The sequence below is a fragment of the Petaurus breviceps genome, unplaced genomic scaffold (genome assembly GCF_028583685.1).
Source record: "Petaurus breviceps papuanus isolate PSGF00001 unplaced genomic scaffold, PetGlider_PUasm1.0 84, whole genome shotgun sequence".
Taxonomy (NCBI): domain Eukaryota; kingdom Metazoa; phylum Chordata; class Mammalia; order Diprotodontia; family Petauridae; genus Petaurus; species Petaurus breviceps.
In genome coordinates, this window is record NW_027186645.1 from 4,731,092 (window position 1) to 4,751,510 (window position 20,419).

Sequence of the window (20,419 nt, forward strand, 5' to 3'; positions counted from 1 at the left end):
CCTGATCAAAGCTCTGGGGCCAATAAGAGTTCCAGTATTGGCCTAAGGGGAACAATGTCCCTTCTTAGGTTAAGATCAGAACACAAGTCAGGAAAGTACCTCTCTTTGTTCATACTACCTTAGGAACATGAGAAACTTACATTCCTAAGAACTAGCTCTGAAAACAGTAGCACAAAAAACAAACAAAAAACCCTAAAGGTTAGAACAGTGCCTCCTTTATCCCAAAGTTACAAGTCAAGGAACAGTATGGAAAAATGAACAAGCAAACAAAAAGAACCTGACCACAAAAAGCTACTATACTGACAGGGAAGATCATAACAAACTCAGAAAAAGATAAGAATTTTAAATTATCTATAAGTACAAAGCAAAAAAAAAGTAAATTGGATACAAGTCCAACAAGAATTCCTGGAATACCTCAAAAAGGGATTTTCAAAATAAAATAAGAGGAGTAGCTATGTGGTACAGTTAATATAGCACCAGCCCTGGAGTCAGGAGGATCTGAGTTCAAATTTGGCCTCAGACACTTGATACATTCACTAGCAGTGTGACCTTGGGCAAGTCACTTAACCCTATTGCCTTGTCTTTCCCCCTCCAAAAAAAATGAAATAAGAAAAGTAGAAGAAAAATTGGGAAAAAAAAGAAATGAGAGTGAATGCAAGAAAATTATGAAAGAAAAGTCAACAGCTTGGTAAAAGAAACACAAAAATTGAAGAAAATAGCAGTGTAAAGAAACCCCATAGAATTTGCCAAATGACAAAAGAAGCACAAAAATTCACCGAAAAGAGGAACTCCTTAAAATCAGAATTGACCAAATAGAAAAGGAGGTACAAAAACTCATTGAAAATAATAATTCCTTAAAAGTTATAATTGGACAAGTAGAAACTGACTCTAGAAGATATTAAGAAACAATAAAATGAAATTAAAAGAATGAAAATAAAGATAGAAGAAACATGGAAAATATCTCATTGCAAAAACAACTTGACAAAGAAATTGAGGAGAGATAATTTTAAAATTATTGGACTCCTTGAAAGCCACAATGAAAAGTAAAAGGCTAGACATCATATTTGAAGAAATTATCAAAGTAAACTGCCCTGATATCCTAAAAGCAGGTAAATATCCAGAAAGTAAAATAGAAATTGAAAGAATCCATCAATCACCTCCTGAAAGAGATCCCAAAATGAAAATTCCCAGAAATATTGAAATTTTCAGACCTCCCAGGTTAAGGAGAAAATATTGCAAGCAGCCAGAAAGAAACAATTTATATATCATGGAACCACAGTCAAGATCTTGCCAGATTTAGCAGATTCTATATTAAAGGAGCATGGGGCTTGGAATATGATATTCTGGAAGGCAAAGGAGCTAGGATTACAACCAAGAATCACCTACCTAGCAAAACTGAGTATAATTCTTTCAATAGAAAAGAAAATGGGGAAGGAGAGCATTTACTGAAATACAGGACCTTTAAGCATTCTTGATGAAAATACAAATTCTGAATAGAAAACTTGACTTTCAAGTACAAGACTCAAGAGAATCATAACAAGGTAAATATAAAGAGAAATCATAAGGGACTCAATAAGTTATGGGAAGATGATACTTGTAAACTAAGAACTTGATCATTTTTAGGGCAGTTAGAAAGAATAATTCATAGATGGCACAGGTGTCAATTGACTATGATGGAATGATTTAAAAAAACAAAGGGTGAGAAGGAAGAACACACTTCTGGAAATGGGGAAAGGGAGAAGAAGAAAAGGAAAAAAAATATTCCAAATAAAAGAGGCACACAGTAAAGAATTTTAAAATGGAAGGGGATGGAGGAGGGTGTCAGGTTATGTTTCAGACTTATTCGCCCCAGAATTAGCTCAAAAAGGGAATAACATACTTATTTGGATATAGAAATCTCTCTGATCCAAATGGGAAGGATATAGGGGGAGGGTGCTGATAAAAGAGAGTGCAGATTAGGCAGGCAGCAATCAGAAGCACAACAAATGTTTGTAGACACACAGAGAGATGGGGGAAAATAGTATAGATGGAAATATATAGTAGTCATAACTGAATTATGTGAATGGGATGAACTCCCCCATTAAAAGGAAGTTTATGGCAGGGTCAGTTAAAAACCAGAATCTTCCAATATGCTGTTTAAAAGAAACATACTTGAATCAGAAAGACACAGGCAGAGTAAAAAATAAGGGGCCACAGAAGGATATATTATGCTTCAGCTGGGGTTAAAAAAAAGCAGAAGTAGCAATTAGGATCTCAGACAAAATATAAACAAAAATCAGCCTAATTAAAAGAAATACATAGGGAAATCACACTGTTAAAATATACCATAGATGATGAAATAATATTAATACTAATCATATGCACCAATGGTATGCTGTCTAAATTCTTAATGGGATATTTAAATGAGTTATAGGAGGAAATAATAAAAATATACTGGTAGGGGAATTCAATATTATCCTCTCAGAACTAGACAAAGCTAGCCAAAAAATAAACAAGAAATAAGTTAAGGAGAAGAATAGGATTTTAGAAAAGTTAGATATGGTACATCTCTGGGGCAAATGAATGGGAATAAAAAGGATTTTTTTTCACACTTTTTCCATCACTTCTTCACAAAGATTGTCCATGTATTAGGGCATAAAAACCTCACAAGCAGATGAAGAAGTATTTAATGTATCCTTTTCAGACCATAATGCATTAAAAATACATTTAATAAAGGATGTTGAAAATTTAAAAAGTCATTGGACTAAAGAATAAATGACTCAAAGAACAAATGAGAGAATAAATAATTTTATTAAAGAGAATGAGAAAAATGAGACAACTTGTCAAAGTTTATGGGATGCAGGCAAAGCACTACTTAGGGGAATACTTATATCTCTTAATGCTTATATTAATAACAGAGAAAAATCAGATTAATTGGGTGTTCCATAAAAAAAATCAGAAAAAGAACAAATTTAAAAATCCCAATTAAACACCAAACTGAGAATCAAAGGAAAGATTAATAAAACTGGAAGTAAGAAAATCATTGAACTAGTAAATAAAACAAAGAACTCATTTTATGAAAAAAAATCATTAAAATAGAAAATAACTGATTTGATTAAAACAAGAAAAGAAGAAAACCAAATTACCCAGCATAAAAATGAAAAGGGTAATACCAATAAAGAGGAAATTAAAGCAATTATTTGTATCTAAGTGAAATGGATGAATATATACAAAAACATAAATTGCCCAAATTAACAGAAGAGGAAAATAAACGCTTAAGTAACCCCATTTTAGAAAAAGAAATTAAACTATCAATGAGCTCCCTAAGAAAAAATCACCAGGACTGGATGTATTCCACAATTAATTCTATCAAACATTTAAAGAACAATTCATTCCAATACTAGATAAAATATTTGGAAAAGTAGTCAAAGAAGGAGTCCTACCAAATCCTTTCACAACACAAATATGATGCTGATACCTAAACCAATGAAAGCAAGAACAGAGAAAGAAAACTATAGAACAATCTCTCTAATAAATATTGAGGCAAAATTTTTAAATAAAATATTAGGAAGGAGATTATAGCAATATATCACAAGGATCATACACTGTGATTTATTCCTTGAGTGCGGGACTGTTTTAATTTTAGAAAAAGAAACTCAGTATAATTAACTATCTAAATAGAAAAAAATATGGTATGATTACTCCAACAAGACAAAATAAACAAGACACATAAATACAGATAAATACAAATGCAGCACTCATTTCTAATAAAAAAAAATGATTAGCAACCATAGAAGTGAATGGAGCTTTCCTTAAAATAATTATTATCTATCTAAAACCTTCAGCAAGCATTGCTATAATGGACATAAGCCAGATACCTTCCCATTAAGATCAGAAGTGAGGTAAGGATGTACATTTTATCACTAGTGCTATTCAATACTGTGCTAGAAATGATTGCTATAGCAATGAGACAAGAAACAGAAATCTAAGGAATTAGAATAAGCAGTGAAGAAACAAAACCATTAGTCTTTGCAGATGAAATGATGATATACTTAGAGAATCATAGGGAATCAATAAAAAAAATAGTTGAAATAATGAACAACTTCAGAAAAATTGTAGGATATAAAATGAACAAACTTAAATTATTATCATATCTATATATTACCAACAAAACCAAGCAGCAAGAGAAAGAAAGAGAAATTCCATTTAAAATCGCTGCAGACATTAGAGGATATTTGAGAGTCTACCTGCCAAGAAAAACCCAGGAACTGTAGGAACACAATTACAAAAGACCTTTCACACTAATAAAGGTAGATCTACACTACTAGAAAAATAGTAATTGCTCATGGGTAGGCTGAACCATTATAATAAAAATGTTAATTCTACCTAAAATAATTTACTTTTTCAATGCCAGATCAATCAAATTACCAAAAATTATTTCAGAGAGCTAGAAAAAATAAAATTTATCTAGAAGAACAAAAGGTCAATAATATTAAGAGAATAGATGAAAAAATAAATGTAAAGGAAGGTGACCTACTACTATCAAATGTCAAACTGAATTACTATTTGGTGATCACCAAAATAATCTTATACTTGCTAAAAAAGAGTGGTGTATCAGTCAAATGGATCAGGCATATAATACACAGTAGTAAATTTCTGTAATAATGTAGTATTTGATAGACCTGAAGACTCAAGTTCTTGGAACAAGAGCTCACTATTTTACAAACATTGCTGAGAAAACTGGAAAGCAGTTTGTTAGGAACTAGGTATAGACCAACATTTCATATCCTATATTGAGATGAGATCAAAAAGGGCTCATGATTTAGACTTAAAGACTAATATAAGAAAATTAGGGAAGCATGGAAAAATTTTAGCTGTCAGATCCATGGAGAAGAAAAGAATTTATGACCAAATGAAATAGAATTACAGGATAATTTTGATTACATTACATTAAAATGTTTTTCCACATACAAAAGCAAAGCAGTCAACATTAGAAGGAAAGTAGGAAATTGGGGAGGTGTGGGATTTATAGCATGGGTCTCAGATAAAGATCTTATTTTTCAAATATATAGAGAACTAAGTCAAATTTACAGGAATAGGAGTCACTTCCCAATTGATAAATGGCCAAAGGACATGAACAGACAGTATTCAGAAGAAGAAAGCAACACTATCTATATACATATGAAAGTATATACATATGAAAAATAACAATTAATTGTAGAAATGCAAATTAAAACAACTGTGATATACCACCTCACATGTATCAGATTGCCTAATAGGATTGGAAAGGAAAATGACAAATATTGGAGGGGATATGGAAATATTGGTACTCCAGTGCAGTGTTGGTAGAGTTGTGAATTGATCTAGCCACTCTGGAGAGCAATTTGGAATTATACCCAAAGGGCTATAAAACTGTGTATAACTTTTGGCCTAGAAATATCACTACTAGGTCTGTCTCCCAAAGAGATAAAAGAAAAAGGAAAAATACCTATACATATAAAAATACTTATAGCAGCTCTTTTTGAAGTGACAAAAATTAGAAATTGAGCGACTACATATCAATCGGAGAATGGGAAAACAAATTGTGATATATGATTGTGATGGAATACTATTGTACCATAAGAAATGATGAGCAGGATGGTTTCAGTAAAACCTGGGAAGACTTATATGCACTGAGGCGGAGTGAAGTGAGCAGAACTAAGAGAACACTATACATATTAACAGTAATAGTGCATAATAATCAATTATGAATGATAGCTATTTTCAGCAGTACAGTGATCCAAGAAAATTTCGAAAGACTTATGATGAAAAATGCTGTCTACTTCCAGGAGGTGGGGGCGTGGGGGTGGGGTGGGACAAATGAAGTCTTTATGCTGACTGAAGCATACTTTTTATGTTTTCTCTTTCATGTTTGTGTTTGTAACATTTCTAGTATGGAAATGTGTTTTATGTGATGACATGAAAATGTGTTTTATGTGATTACATATGCATTTTATATCATGTTTCTTGCCTTCACAGTGGCTTGGGCAGGGATTAAAAATAAATAATAAATGTTTAAAAGAAAAAAGAAATAAAAGAAACCACAAGGTAAAAAATAGGACCAGATGGATTTACATTCTAAATCTACTCAATATTTAAAGAATAATTAATTAAAATAGAAGATGAACTCTTTATAAAAATAGGTTATAACAGTATTCCTATTAAATTCCTTCTATCATACAAATTTAGTTTTGATATATAAAACAGGAAGAAGAAAATCAGAAAGAAAACTATAGTCTAATTTCCCTAATAAATATCAATACAAAACTTTTAAAATAAAATACTAGGAAGAGATTACAACAATGTGTCACAAAGGTCATATACCATGTATAGGCTGTTTTATGCCAGCAAAACAAGTACTGATTCCATAATAGAAAAACCTCAAGCATAACTGACAATATTAATAATAGGGACAATGAAAATCCTATGATTATTTCAATAGTTGTAGAAAAATCTTTTGACAAAACATAACACCCATTTCTATTAAAACACTAGAAAGCATAATGAGGCTTTTCTTTTCTTTTTTGAAGGGCAGTTGGGGTTAAGTGAGTTGCCCAAGGTCACACAGCTAGTAAGTGTGTCAAGTCTCTGAGGCCAGATTTGAACTCAGGTCCTCCTGACTCCAGGGCCAGTGTTCTATTCACTGAGCCACCTAGGCACCCCAAATGAGGCTTTTCTTAAAATGATAAGTGGGTATTTATTCTAAAATCAAGATCAAGTATTATCTGTAATGTGGACTAAGTAGAAGCTTTTCCAATAAGAACAGAGGTGATACAAGAATGTCCATTATCACTACCATTATTCATTGTTGTACTAGAAATGCTTATAGGAATAACAAAAGGAAAAGAAATTGAAAGAATCTTCACAGGCAAGAAGGAAACAAATTATAACTCTTTTCAGATGATAGGATGGTTTATTTAGAGAACCAAACAAAAAAGAACCACCTAGTCAAAACAATTTCAATAAAGTTGCAGGATCTAAAATAAACCCACATAATTCATTAGCATTTCTATATATTAACAATGAAACCCAAGAAGAAGAGATTTTTTAAAAGAAAATCCATTTAAATTAACTGAGGACAGCATAAAATATTTGAGAGTCTTCCTGCCAACATACAAATAAACTATATTTACAAAATAAAAAACAAACACTTCACAAAAATAGACATCTAAATAATTGGATAAATATTAATTGCTTATGCATAGGCTGAGTCAATATTAAAAAATAATAATAATACTGAAATTAATTTATTTATTCAGTACCTTACAAATCAAACTACCAAAAAATTACTTTAGAGAGCTGGAAAAATAATAACAAAACTCATTTGGAGGAAAAAAAATGTTTAAGAATATCAAGACATCAATGAAAACAAAAAAACAAGGAAGGAAATGGCCCTGACAGTACCAGATCTCAAAATATACTACAAAGCTGTAATCATTCAAATAAATTAGCACTGCATAAGAATGGAGTTGTTAATCAGTGAACCAGATTAGGTATATAATATACCGGAGCAAATGGACACAATAACCGAGTGTTTGATAAATTCAAGACATCCCACCTACTGATAGAAGAACTCATTATCTGACAAAAACTGCTGGAAAAACAGAAACGTAGTCTGGAGTAACAGGGCATGTAAGATAATCTCAAAATTCAGACATGATTTAGATAATAGATGTTGATATAAGAAAATGATGACACATAGAAGAAATTACTCTGGGGCGGCACAGTGAGTAAGAGCACCGGCTCCAGTGTTGGGATGACCTGGAGATCGAATCCTGGGCTCAGACAATTAGCACCCACCCAGAAACACCTGGCCGTGTAACTTTGAGCAAGTTACTTAACTCCAATTGCTTAGGGGCAGCCAGGTGGCTCAGCGAGTAAGAGTACCCGGCTCCTATGTCGGGATGACCTGGATCAAATCCAGGCTCAGATACTCAGCACCACACCCAGAAATAACTGGCTGCATAACCTTGAGCAAGTTACTTAACCCTGATTGCTTTTAAAAAAACAAAAAGAAGAAATTACTCATCAGATCCAAGGACAAAAAGAATCCATGACCAAAGAAGAAATAGCAACATTCATAAGAAAGACAATGGATAACTTTTGTTACATAAAGTTTAAAAAATATAATCAGTGTACTTAAAATAAGAAGATGAACAGAAAACTTGGGGAAAAAAATCTGTCAATCAAGTTTCTCTGATAAAGTCATAGTTCTCAAATATGTAGGGAACTATGTTTATAGGGAGCTACATTAATAACAATAAGTTATTCCCCCTTTGATAAATGGTCAAGGGATATGAATAGTTTTCAGAGAAGTTTTCAGTTTTGCATTAGCAATCCAAGCTTGCTTTAAATTCTAATACTAGAGAAATACAAGTTAAGACAACTATACGGACCCACCTAACAACCATCAGATTTTCTAAGATGACGAAAAAGGAAATGACACATTCTGAGAAGACACTAGAATGTAGGTACACTAAAGCACTATTGCTTGAGCTGTCAACTACTCCAGCCATTCTGGGAAGCAATTTGGAACTATCCCCTAAAAGCTATTAAATTGTAAATACTCTTTGACCCAGCAATACTACTACTAGATTGATATTTCAAATAGGCGAAACCAAAAAGGAAAGGGCCCATAAGCACACAAATATTTATTACAACTCTTTTTGACATAACAAAGAATTGGAAACTGAGAAGATGTCCATGCATTAGAGAATGTCTGAACAAGTTGTAGCATGAATGTGGTGAAATACTATGATGGAGAAAATTTCAGAAAGCCCAAGATGCAGTGAAGTGAGCAGAATTAATATAATTTGCACAGTAAGAGCAATATTGTAAATATAATCAACTAAAATACTGAGTAACTTTGATAAACACAATGACATGACAAATCCAAAGAACTCATGATAAAAATGCTATCCACCATCGGACAAACTGATGGACTCAGAATGCAGATTAAACCATAATTGTTTTTCCCCTTACTTTTTCTTGTTGTCCCCCACCACCCAGATCATGGACATTTTGCATATGACTTCATATTTTTAATGGGCTTTGTATTTCTTGGCTTCTCAATGGGTGTGGAGGGGAGTGGAGAGAGAGGATCTAAAAATGAAAATAAAGTAATATTGAAATAAAAAAGAAACTTTGATGGATTTGATTATCATACAAAAAATATTTTCCTCTATCCTCCACTGTACCTTTCTATTTTAATACCCCCTTCTCTTCTGTAGTTTGTTCCATTAAAATACATAAACTAAACTGTATAAATGAATATAAGGTTTGGTCCCTGGTGTTTTGGGTGTGTTCCTCTACCATTATTTCTCCTTTTCCCTTTGAGCTTAGTTTGAATTTTTATCCCTTCTCTTCTGTCTTCTTTCCCCTGACACTGCTGCTGTACACATCACCTCATCATGCTTAGACCATAGAATAGCATGCTAAATTTGTGTGGTTGCCACAAATATCTTCCCATGACAATCCCTCTTTCATTCAGCTATCAAAGAGATCTTCTCAAAGAACAGACCTGACCATGTCATTCTCTCTATTAAATGAAATCCAATGGCTCTCCTTTACCATCTGAATTAAATACGAAATGCTCTGTTTGGCAATCAAAGCCTTTTATGACTTACTTGCCCTCTACTTTTACAATCTTCTTACAAATTACACCCTCCAACCCACACACATACTCTGTGATCCAGTGACAACAATCTCCTTTCTGTTCTTCAAACAAGATACCCCATCTCCCAAATCACAGCATTTTCTTTTCTTTTTCTTTTTTTTGGAGGGCAATTGGGGTTAAGTGCCTTGCCCAAGGTCAATCGGCTAGTTTTTGTGTTGTGTCTGAGGTCGGATTTGAACTCAGGTCCTCCTGACTCTAGGGCCAGTGCTCTATTCACTACACCACCTAGCTGCCCCAACAGCATTTTCTTTGTCTATGTCCCATAACTGGAATACTCTTCCTCCCCATCTCTGCATTATGTCTGTAGCTTCCTTCAAGTCCAAGCTAGAATCTCACTTTCTATAAGAAGTTTTTTCTTATCTCCCTTAATCCTAGTAACATCCTGTTGTTACTTATTTCCTATTTGTCTCATACATTGTGCATAGTTGATGGCCTGTTCTCTCCCCTATTAGACTGCGAGCTCCTTGAGAGCAAAGATTATATTTTATCTTTCTTTTTATCTGAAATGTTTGGTATCGGCACATAGCAGGTGCTTAATAAGTGTTTATTGACTATAATTGATTCTCCCCTTATACTCTTTTAGAAAGAAATCTAATTTTTCCTTCCATTTTATTGCATTAAAAAAGTCTCTTTCAGTTTTTTTCTCCTATTTCCTTAGATATTGAAAGAACTGGCAAATGTGATTACTGTAGCAGTCTCCCTGCTTCTCGAAAGAACATAGAAAACAGGGAAAGTAACACATGATGGGAAAAGAGCAAATGGCCCAGTTTAAAGAAAAAAAAAAGCAAGAGAAGTGAGTCTTCCAAATAGAAGCCACCAAGTTTGACTTTCACTTCAGGGAAAGGTCTCAAAAATATCATTAAAGGCACTGTTGGTAACTATCTAGGAAGGAAAGAAGTGATTACAAAGAACCAAAATGGCTCCATTCAGAACATATCTATACCAGTCCATGAGGAGAATGCATTGGATATAGTTTACTGAAATTTTAGCCAAGTTTTTATAAAGCACTTCATATTTTTCTTGTGGAGAAGATATAGATACATGGATTATATAATAATAAATTCATATGGATTATTTGGATGGTTAGAGTGAAAAAAATTGTTGTTAATGGCTCAATTGAAAGAATGCAGTCTAAAGTTGAGTACTCCAGGGAATTGTGCTTGGTCTTGTGCTATTTAAAATGTTTTCTCACTGACCTAGACAAATACATAGATATTATATAGATAATACATAGATACATATGCTCATCAGATTTGCAGACAACAGAAAGCTAGTAGGGATAGCTAACATACTGGATGACAGTTATTAAAAATGCTGACAGGATAGAACATTGCATTTGAAACTATTAAAATGAAATTCAACAAAGTTAAATCTAAAGTCTTAGACTAGACTAGGTTCAAAAAAGTAAATTTGCAATTTCAAGATGGAGGATGCATAGATCAATAGATATTGTTCTAGAAAAAAATTGGGAGTTTTACCAGATTTTAGAATCTAATTATTTAATATGAGTCAATAGCATAATTCAGCAGCTATGAAGTCCAACATATTATTGGGCTACATTAAGAGTGTCATACTTTTCAGGATAAAGGAGATGATAGCCACATTGTTTTCTGCCATTCATTAGAACTCATCATCAGCATTATATTCAGTTCTGGACACCAAGGTCTAAGAAGGACATTGATAAACTACAGTCTCCAAAAGTCTCCAAAAACTGTTATAAGGAGAAAAGATTAAACTGGATGTTGCTAGAGGGTACAGCCAAGATCAGTGGATCAAAGTTACCAAGGAGTTAAATTGCTTTGATGTCTAGAAAACATAAAACAATTTACTAATGAGTAGAGTTATCCCAAAGTAGGAAACATTGCCTTAGGAGATAGTGACTTCTCCTCTTTAGAGATGTTGAAGCAGAGATTGGATGACAATTAGTTGGGTACTTTATAATAGGGATTACTTCAGTGTATAGATAGGACTGCATGACTGCTGAAGTTCATTCCAACTCTCAAATTCTGTGATTGTATTCCCTATACCTGGGGTTTTTTTCTACATTCTGTACCCCACTCTTATCTACTTTTAGAAATCCTACACATCTATCAAACCTGTCTTAAATTCATCATCCTCCATGAATTCTGTCTCCATTAAATATTTAGACATTCTTCCTTTCTCAGACATCATGTAGGCCTCTTCAAGAATGAATGACAAAGGGGGTGTCTAGGTGGCACAGGATAGAGCACTAGCCCTGGAGTCAGGAGGACCTGAGTTCAAATCTGGCCTCAGACACTTAATGCAAAAAAGCTAGCTGTGGGACCTTCGGCAAGTCACTTAACCCCAATTGCCCTCCGAAAAGCAAAGCAAAAACCAAAAAGAAGGATCGACAAAGGACAAATGACAACAATATAGCATTTTCTATGTACCTCTCTTATTCACATATTCTATTTTGTATTATACTTTTTCATACCTCTGTTTATGTTATTTGATTATCATACTAATGAAAAACAATCAAAGTAAAACTAGATGCAGGCTAGAGGTCTTCTGTTTCTTTTGTAAAAAAAATGAATAATTTTGAAAACTAAGTAACTTTGATCAACTAAATAACCAACCGTGATTCCAGGGGACTGATGAAGAAAACTGCCCACCTCATGATAGAGGAATAATGTACTAATATGAAGAATAAGAAATTCACTTTTAGATGTGGTTAACATGGGGATTTGTTTGGCTTGCTGAACCCTCGAGCACAGTTAGGGGATAATTATCTTAGGGTATAGTTCTATTTTTGTTTTTGTTTGCCTTTTTTGGTGAGTTCTTTGCTATTATGTAAACACAACTGAAAAGGCTTTTTTCTTCATTGCAGTGGTAACATTATTTTGGTCATGTGTATATGTATGATCACTTCTCATTGTTGTAGCTGTCTGCTCATGTTGCAATGCCAAGCTCTGCTGTAATAGTCCAAAATTCATTTCCACTTTCATGAAGTCTATCTCAGCAAAAACCAACTCGCAAAACCTGGCAAAACATCCCCAAATACTCCAGTGGGTTGTAAATAGTCGTCTTTTGCTTTCCTCCCCAGTTGTCTCAGTTGAGTCCTTAAGGCAAATAAAAAGCTGTCCCTCCCACTTTCTTTGTCACTCCCTTGTGAACTCATCTCCTTTCTGAGTTTCAATTTTACCCTAATGTCTCTATGTTACTGATCAGGCTCTTCCAATTTCTATGCTATATTGAAAAGGGCTTTATAAGTTCTGGTTCCTGGGAGCTACCACAAAAGGTTGGAAATTGTAGTTATTCTTTAAATAAGGATAAAAATATAATCATAATTTTAAAAGAACTTCACTGAATGTAACTATGGAAACTATATGAGCATACTGATAATCATCTGTATCTTTAATAACTAAAAGGGAAAGGTCACTCTGATTCAGGCAATGCTGTCTTTTACCTAAAGGGATGAGAAGATTAATAAGGCAAGCAAAGAATTGGAATCCCTTGGCAATAAGCATCAGGCATACAGTGAAAAGTTGTTCACTTAGGTATTTTTATTATGTCTCAGGCTGGTTTGCTGAACTGACTAGAGGTAATAAATCCATAGTCAAAAGTTCAATGTCATATTCAATTCAAAAATGCTTATTAAGCTCCTCCTGTATACATAGCTCTACAGATGAAAGAGAATATTTTTAAAATAAATAAAATAGAAGCCTTGACCTTGAAAAGTTTACAGCGTGTGTATGTGTAAGTGTATGTGTATGTGTGTGTGTGTTCTGTTGTGTTTAGGGTGGTAATCAGAAGGGGAAAAGGATAGACACATATACAACTAAGTAAAATACAAAATAAGCATATGAGGTGGACAATCTTAGCCCATGTCTTCACTGGTACAGTTAAGTTAGAAGAAGATGTTGAAAACCTGTCTACAACCATCAGTATTGTATCAATACTTATACAACAGTACCATCTCAACACAGGACAGGGGGTGAGGGGACAAGGACACATATTATAAGGGGTTGCCACAAAAGAGTGGAATATTGAGGTGATGGATGCAGTAGTTCCTGTACCTTTATTCCCTAATGAGTCTCTATGGTTTGGGTAAATGTGGCCTCCATTGTATCCCATTTAACAGGGCAGGATCCTGGCTAGATCACCCCTAGAGTCACTGAAAACAATCCCTATAGCAATGTGGAGGGGTTTCTTTAGGGAAACATGCTCCCATTTACCTCCTTCCATCAAAAACCAACTTGCTAAATGGGAGGTGCAGGATAGAAGCCAGAAGAGTAAGGTTTTTGGAAGAATGAACAAGCTGCTTCTAGAACCTGAGCAAGAACTTGGCATGGAAAGCTACTACTTTGATACAGCAGGTAGCTTGAGAGGGCACTTGAGGTAAAAGAAGAACTATCCATGACTGAAGACAGGACTATTTGCCTATGTTGCTGGATATATGCTGGCAGCTGGTGAATCATGGATACATAAACTAAGACATTCTTAATGCGACTACAATTTACCACAGAAGTTCAACAGATAAAACACAGTGATCTAAAAACAATTGCATTGAAAATACTCATTTTTCCATCTCTTAAGCCCTCTAATTATTGATCTGTCAGGGTTCTTTCATTTCTGACTGTACCTATATGAGACTCTTGGTGAATTTCAATGAAGTATACTAAGCCTCTGCCCTGACACCATAGTGGTATTCCACAAGAATGCTCCAGATGTTATTATGGGTGCCTGTTTGTTTTGGCCACCACTAGCTGAAATAAAACCAACCAGGATGTCCAGTTAGGTGAGATATATGCTTTAGCCGAAGACTCAGTAGGGGGACCATTGGGATTTTTCTACTCCCTGCTAACTCTCCTCTTTTACTAGATATTTGGCAACAGTAGATTTCATCATATACTAATTGTCCCTATCCTAGAGGCATGATAGCTTCTTGATAATGACAGTACCACAGTAATTCCCATATTCCCATGTAATGAACTTTCTTCTATGGCTAAATGTATTGCAAAGTAGATTTATGCTAAAATAATTTTATTTTATTTTTTAGCTCAAGAGCTTTCCCTACAACATTGTTGTTGATCAGAGTTTTAAATGTTTTTTGTATGTTGATGGCGCCATTTCTAGCCCTCCAAATAATGTACAACTTTTCCATGACTTTTCATAACTTGATTATATCACCCCCTCTAAATCAGGAGGCGAACAAAACTTTTGAATTTTGGTGCTACCTATATCTCCTATTATTACCATCACCACCATCAGCAGCAACATAAAGGACATCATATACAGTGGAAAAATATTGAATCTGTAGTGAGAGGACCTGATTTCAGATAATAACTCTGCTACTTACAACCTACAAGACCTTTAGCAAGTCCCACAGCCTCTGAGGGACCTCAGTTTCTCATCTTTAAAATGAGAAGATTGAAATAGAAAGCCTCTGAGCTCCCTTCTAGCTCAAGAGCTATTATATGACCCTCTTGTCAAACTGTTTTCCTACATCACTTTAAGGTTTATAATATACTTTCCTTAGAACAGTGGTTCTTAAGCTAGGGCTAAGACTTGTTTTTGAACATATATTTATAATTGCATTTAAATAAAATTGTTTTCCTTTGTAATATGAAGTGTTATCTTATGCATTTAAAAACATGATTCTGAGAAGGGGTCCCTAGGCTTCCTTAGCCTGCTAAAGGGGTCCATGCCACATAAGAAAGATTAAGAACCCCTACCTTACAGCACTCCAATAAGGCATATATTATGATCCTCATTGTATCAATGAGGAAATGTAGATTCAGTCCACCAGAAGCCTTATATGACCATATACATGAAACTTTATATTTTTATAATATTTAAAAAACATATCTTATTTTTAATTTGTGGAATAAAAAGCATTTCTATAACATAGTATAATAAAAAATGATTACACATGAAACTACAAATCTCTAAGGTACAACTAGCTAGTCCTTTTAAATATCTATTAAAGTTATCATGTAAATTTCTTTTTTCTTCTTCCTACCCCTTCCCCTGCCTTAGAGGTGGCTGCCATTAGACACAAATAGTTGTGTGTGTGTGTGAGTCAGAGAGATGTATGTAACATGTATGTAACATTGTATACATACTTCTATTCATCAGTTTTTTCTCTGGATGCAGATAGCGTCTTCCTTCATATGTACTTTGTGGTTAATTTGGGTATTTATAAAAGTCAAAGTGATTTATTTGCTCAAAGTTGTTCTTAAAACAACATTGTTGTAACTGTATGGTATTTTCTTGGTCTTGCTAATTTTGTTCTTTGTTATTTCAGGCAAGTTATTCATGTTTTTCTAAGATCATAGATCTCATAATTTCTTATAACATAGTAGTAGTCTATCACAATCATATACCACAACTTTTTCAGTCATTCCCCAATTGACAGGCATCCCCACAATTTTTGGTTCTTTGCTACCACTGAGAGCCACTATAAATATTTTAAAACATATACATTCTTTTCCTTTTCCCTTAATTGTCTTTGGAAATAGACCTAGTAATGGTAATATTGGGCCAAAGGGTATAGGCAGTTTAATAACTCTTTGGGCAAAATTCCATATTGCTGTCCAAAATGATTGGATGAGTTCATGATTCCATCAGCTATGAATTAGTGTGCAAATTTTTCCACATTCCATTCAACATTTGTCACTTTCCCCCTCAATCATTTTAGCCAATCTAATAGGTATAAAATGATATCTCAATGTTGTTTTAATTTGCATTTCTCTAATCAATAATGATTTATAGCATTTTTTCATACATGCATAATTGTTTTGATTTCTTTTTAGGAAAACTGTTCATATCCTTTGACCATTTATCAATTGCGGAATGACTTGCATTCTTATAGATTTAACAAAGTTCTTTTGTACTTGAGATATGAGAACTTTTTCTGAGAAACTGTCTACAATCTCCCCTGCCCTCCTCCCACCCAATTTTCTGCTTTCCTCTTTATCTTGGCTACATTTGTTTTATTTGTACAAATTTAAAAAATTTAATGTAATCAAAAGTATCCATTTTACACCTTACTCTGCTTTCTATCTCTTGTTTATTCCTAAATTGCTTATTTATCCATAAGTCTGATAAGTAATATGTTCCATTTACTTACAATTTTCTTGTAATAGACTTCTTTATATTTAGATCATATATTCATTTTGACCTTATCTTGGTAAATAGTAAGATATTGGTCTATGACCAATTTGCTCAAATTGCTTTTCAGTTGTCCCAAGAATTTTAAAAAAATAATGAATTCTTATCCCCAAATCTTGTGTTTGCACTTATCAGATACAAAGTTACAATAATTGTTTGCTGCTGTAAATTGTTTCTATTCTGTTTAATTGATTTACCTTTCTATTTCTTAGCTAATACCAGATACTTTTGATAATTACTTCCTTATAATATAGTTTAAAATCTGTTACTGTTAAACCTCCTTCCTTTACATTTTTCTTAGTCCCTTTGATATTCGAGACTTTTTGTTCTTCCAAATGAATTTTGTTATTGCCTTTTCTAATATAGTAAGATATTTTTTAGAAATTTAATTGGGATGACATTGAATATATAAATTAGTTTAGGTAAAGGTGTCATTTTTTAAATTATATTGACCCTGCCTACCCATGAACAATTCATATCTCTCCAATTATTCAAAACTGATTTTATTGTATAAAAAATCCTTTGTGGGGAGGGGCAGAGTCAAGATGTCAGAGTAGAAACAGAACTTCAATGCAGCTCCTGCTTCCACCTCCTCCAATACATGTAAAAAATGACTCTAAAGAAAGTTTTAGAGCTACAGAACCCACAAAGTGACAGAGAGAAACTAACCACCTGCCAAAGACAGCCTGGCAGGAGATGTCTATCACAGGACTCTGGAAGCACAACCTAGCCCCATGTGAGTTGGCAGGGTGGCATCAGGGTGGCCACAACCAACTGCCGGCTGGAAGCACTTCAGGAGAATGGATCACCAATAGCTGTGGTGGTTTCCAGAGTTATAAAACCATAGATGCTAAGGAAAAAGTGAGAAGTCAGTGTGAACTTTGAGAATAGGGTGTCCGGAAGTGCACTCTGGCCTCTGTCAACACCCGCCCCCCTCCCCCGCTCCCAGAGGGAGAAGCGGCTAAGGTGTGGCAACTGCCACCGCATGGCTTTTTCAGAGCTCCTGGCCTGCAGTTTGTAGGGGGACCAAGCAAGCAGTATGAGGGGTAATTGCTCTTGCTTTAACTTGCTTGGATCTGGATTTCTGTCTAGGGTGGAGGTCCTGGGGTGTGTGACCAGTGAGCCAGAGCAAGTAGAGGCTTCAGAAAGGGCACCCAGCTAATAGCTCCAGCAGCTGTGAAAACCCCAGTGATTTCAGACAAAGCTCTCCTCTCTGGAAGCAGAGTTCTATTGTGGCAAAAAGCTCAAAAGTCAAGTAATTGAGTGGCAACATGAGCAAGCAAAGGAAGCAAAGCAAGCACAGAAATCCAACTTTGGATTCCTTTTTTGGTGACAATTAAATATTTAATTTATTACAAAAACTTCCAAGAAAAAATATGAACTGGTTACAGGACATACAGGAGCTTAAGAAACATTTTGAAAACCAAATAAGTGAAGTGGAGGAAAAATTGGGAAGAGAAATGAGAATGTTGCAAGAAAATCATGAAAAGAGAGTCAACAACCTGACTGAAGAAAATAACACTTTAAAACATATACTAACTCAAATGGCAAAAGAGGCTCAAAAAGTCAGTGAGGAAAAGAAGGCCTTAAAAAGCCAAATTTGCCAGATGGAAAAAGAATCTCTAAAGCTCACTGAAAAGAATCATTCCTTCAGAATTAGATTGAAGCAAATGGAAGCTAGTGATTTTATGAGAAATCAAGATACTATTAAACAGATCCAAACAAATGAAAGAACAGAAGGAAATGTGAAATATCTCATTGGAAAAACCACTGACCTGGAAAATAGATCCAGAAGAGATAATTTAAAAATTATTGGACTACCTGAAAGCCATGATCAAAAAATGAACCTAGAAAACATTCTTCAAGTAATTCTCAAGGAAAATTGCCCTGATGTTTTAGAACCAGAGGGCAAATTAGAGGTTGAAAGAATCCACTGATCACCTCCTGAAAAAGATGCAGAAAACAAAACTCCTAGGAATATTATAGCCAGGTTCTGGAGTTCCCAGATCGAATAGAAAATATTGCAAGCAGCCAAGAAGAAACAATGTCAATATTGTGAAAACACAATCAGGATAACACAGGATCTGGCAACTTCTACACTGAGGGATTGAAGGGCTTGGAGTATGATATTCTGGAGGTCAAAGGAGCTGTGATTAAAACCAAGAATCACCTACCCAGCAAACCTGAGTATCATGTTTCAGGGGGAAATATGGTCATTCAATGAAGTGGAGGACTTTCAAGCATTCTTTTTTTTTTAAAGCAATTGGGGTTAAGTAACTTGCTCAAGGTTACATGGCCAGGTGTTTCTGGGTGGGTGCTAAGTGTCTGAGCCCAGGATTCGATCCCAGGTCATCCCGACTCTGGGGCCAGTACTCTTACTCACTGTGCTACCTGGCCACCCCCTTTCAAGCATTCTTGATGAAAAACCAGAGTTGAATAGAAAATTTGACATTCAGATACAAGAAACAAGGGAAGCATGAGAAGGTAAAAAGGGAAAAGAAATCATAAGGAACTTATCAAAGTTGAACTATTAACATTCCTACTTGGAAAAACAATAAGTGTAAACTTGTGAAACTTTTCTCAGTATGAGAATAGTTGAAGGGAATAGAAATGTGTATACACACATATATTTGTATATATGTATGCATACTATATATGTCTATAAGAGGATATACGGGTGTATGAATATATATGCGAGTGTATTTATATATGTGTACAGGTATACATAGACAGAGGGTGCAGGACCAGTTGAATAGGAAAGCATGATACTTAAAAGGTGAAATTGAGAGGTGAGAGAGGAATATAATGAGAGGAGAGGGGGAGAGACAGAATGGGGTACATTATCACATATAAAAGAGGCAAGGTAAAACTGTTACAATGGAGCAGAAGAACAGAAAGGTAAAAGGGAATGAGTTGTGATGCCAAGCATAGGCAACTTTCAAGATTCAGAATACTAGTATAGTAACTCTCTATTTTATTGCGTGACAAATTAAGGTGAAACATTCCCAAAACAGAGAAAATCAAAACACAGCATTCACAAAGTGTAATTTAGTAATTTTCAAGTACTACTCCACCCCTGATAAGTATATTCATTTAGTCAATCACAAAGTCTCTCTTCTCAAATTGGAGATTAGTTTGCAATCATAAACAAAGTACATTCATTTGATCAGTCACAGAGCACAAAGTAGTCAAAAGTTTCCCACCCCTGGATCACAATTGTCATCAGTTAACACCAAGCACCTTCTCAAAAGGGGCAGTAGAGAGCACAAAGTGCATCTACCACTGAGCTATAACCATGTTAAGATATCATCACAGCATTTAATATCCAAAGAGAAATTTTTCTTCATCTTGACCCATGGCAAGTTCTCAGCAAATCTCTGTTCCTGGGGAGACAAAGCTTAACAAAGCCACAAGATACATTGCTAGTGTCCTCATCAATTCACTATCTGTGTGCAGAATAATCTCAGGACTCCTGAAAATATCAACAAGACCCTCTTCTAGGATTTCTGTAAACATACAATAAGAAAATCCTTCTTCAGGGCTTCTGAACCAAGAGCAAGGTTCCAGGACCTTTGCAACAACAGCACTGTC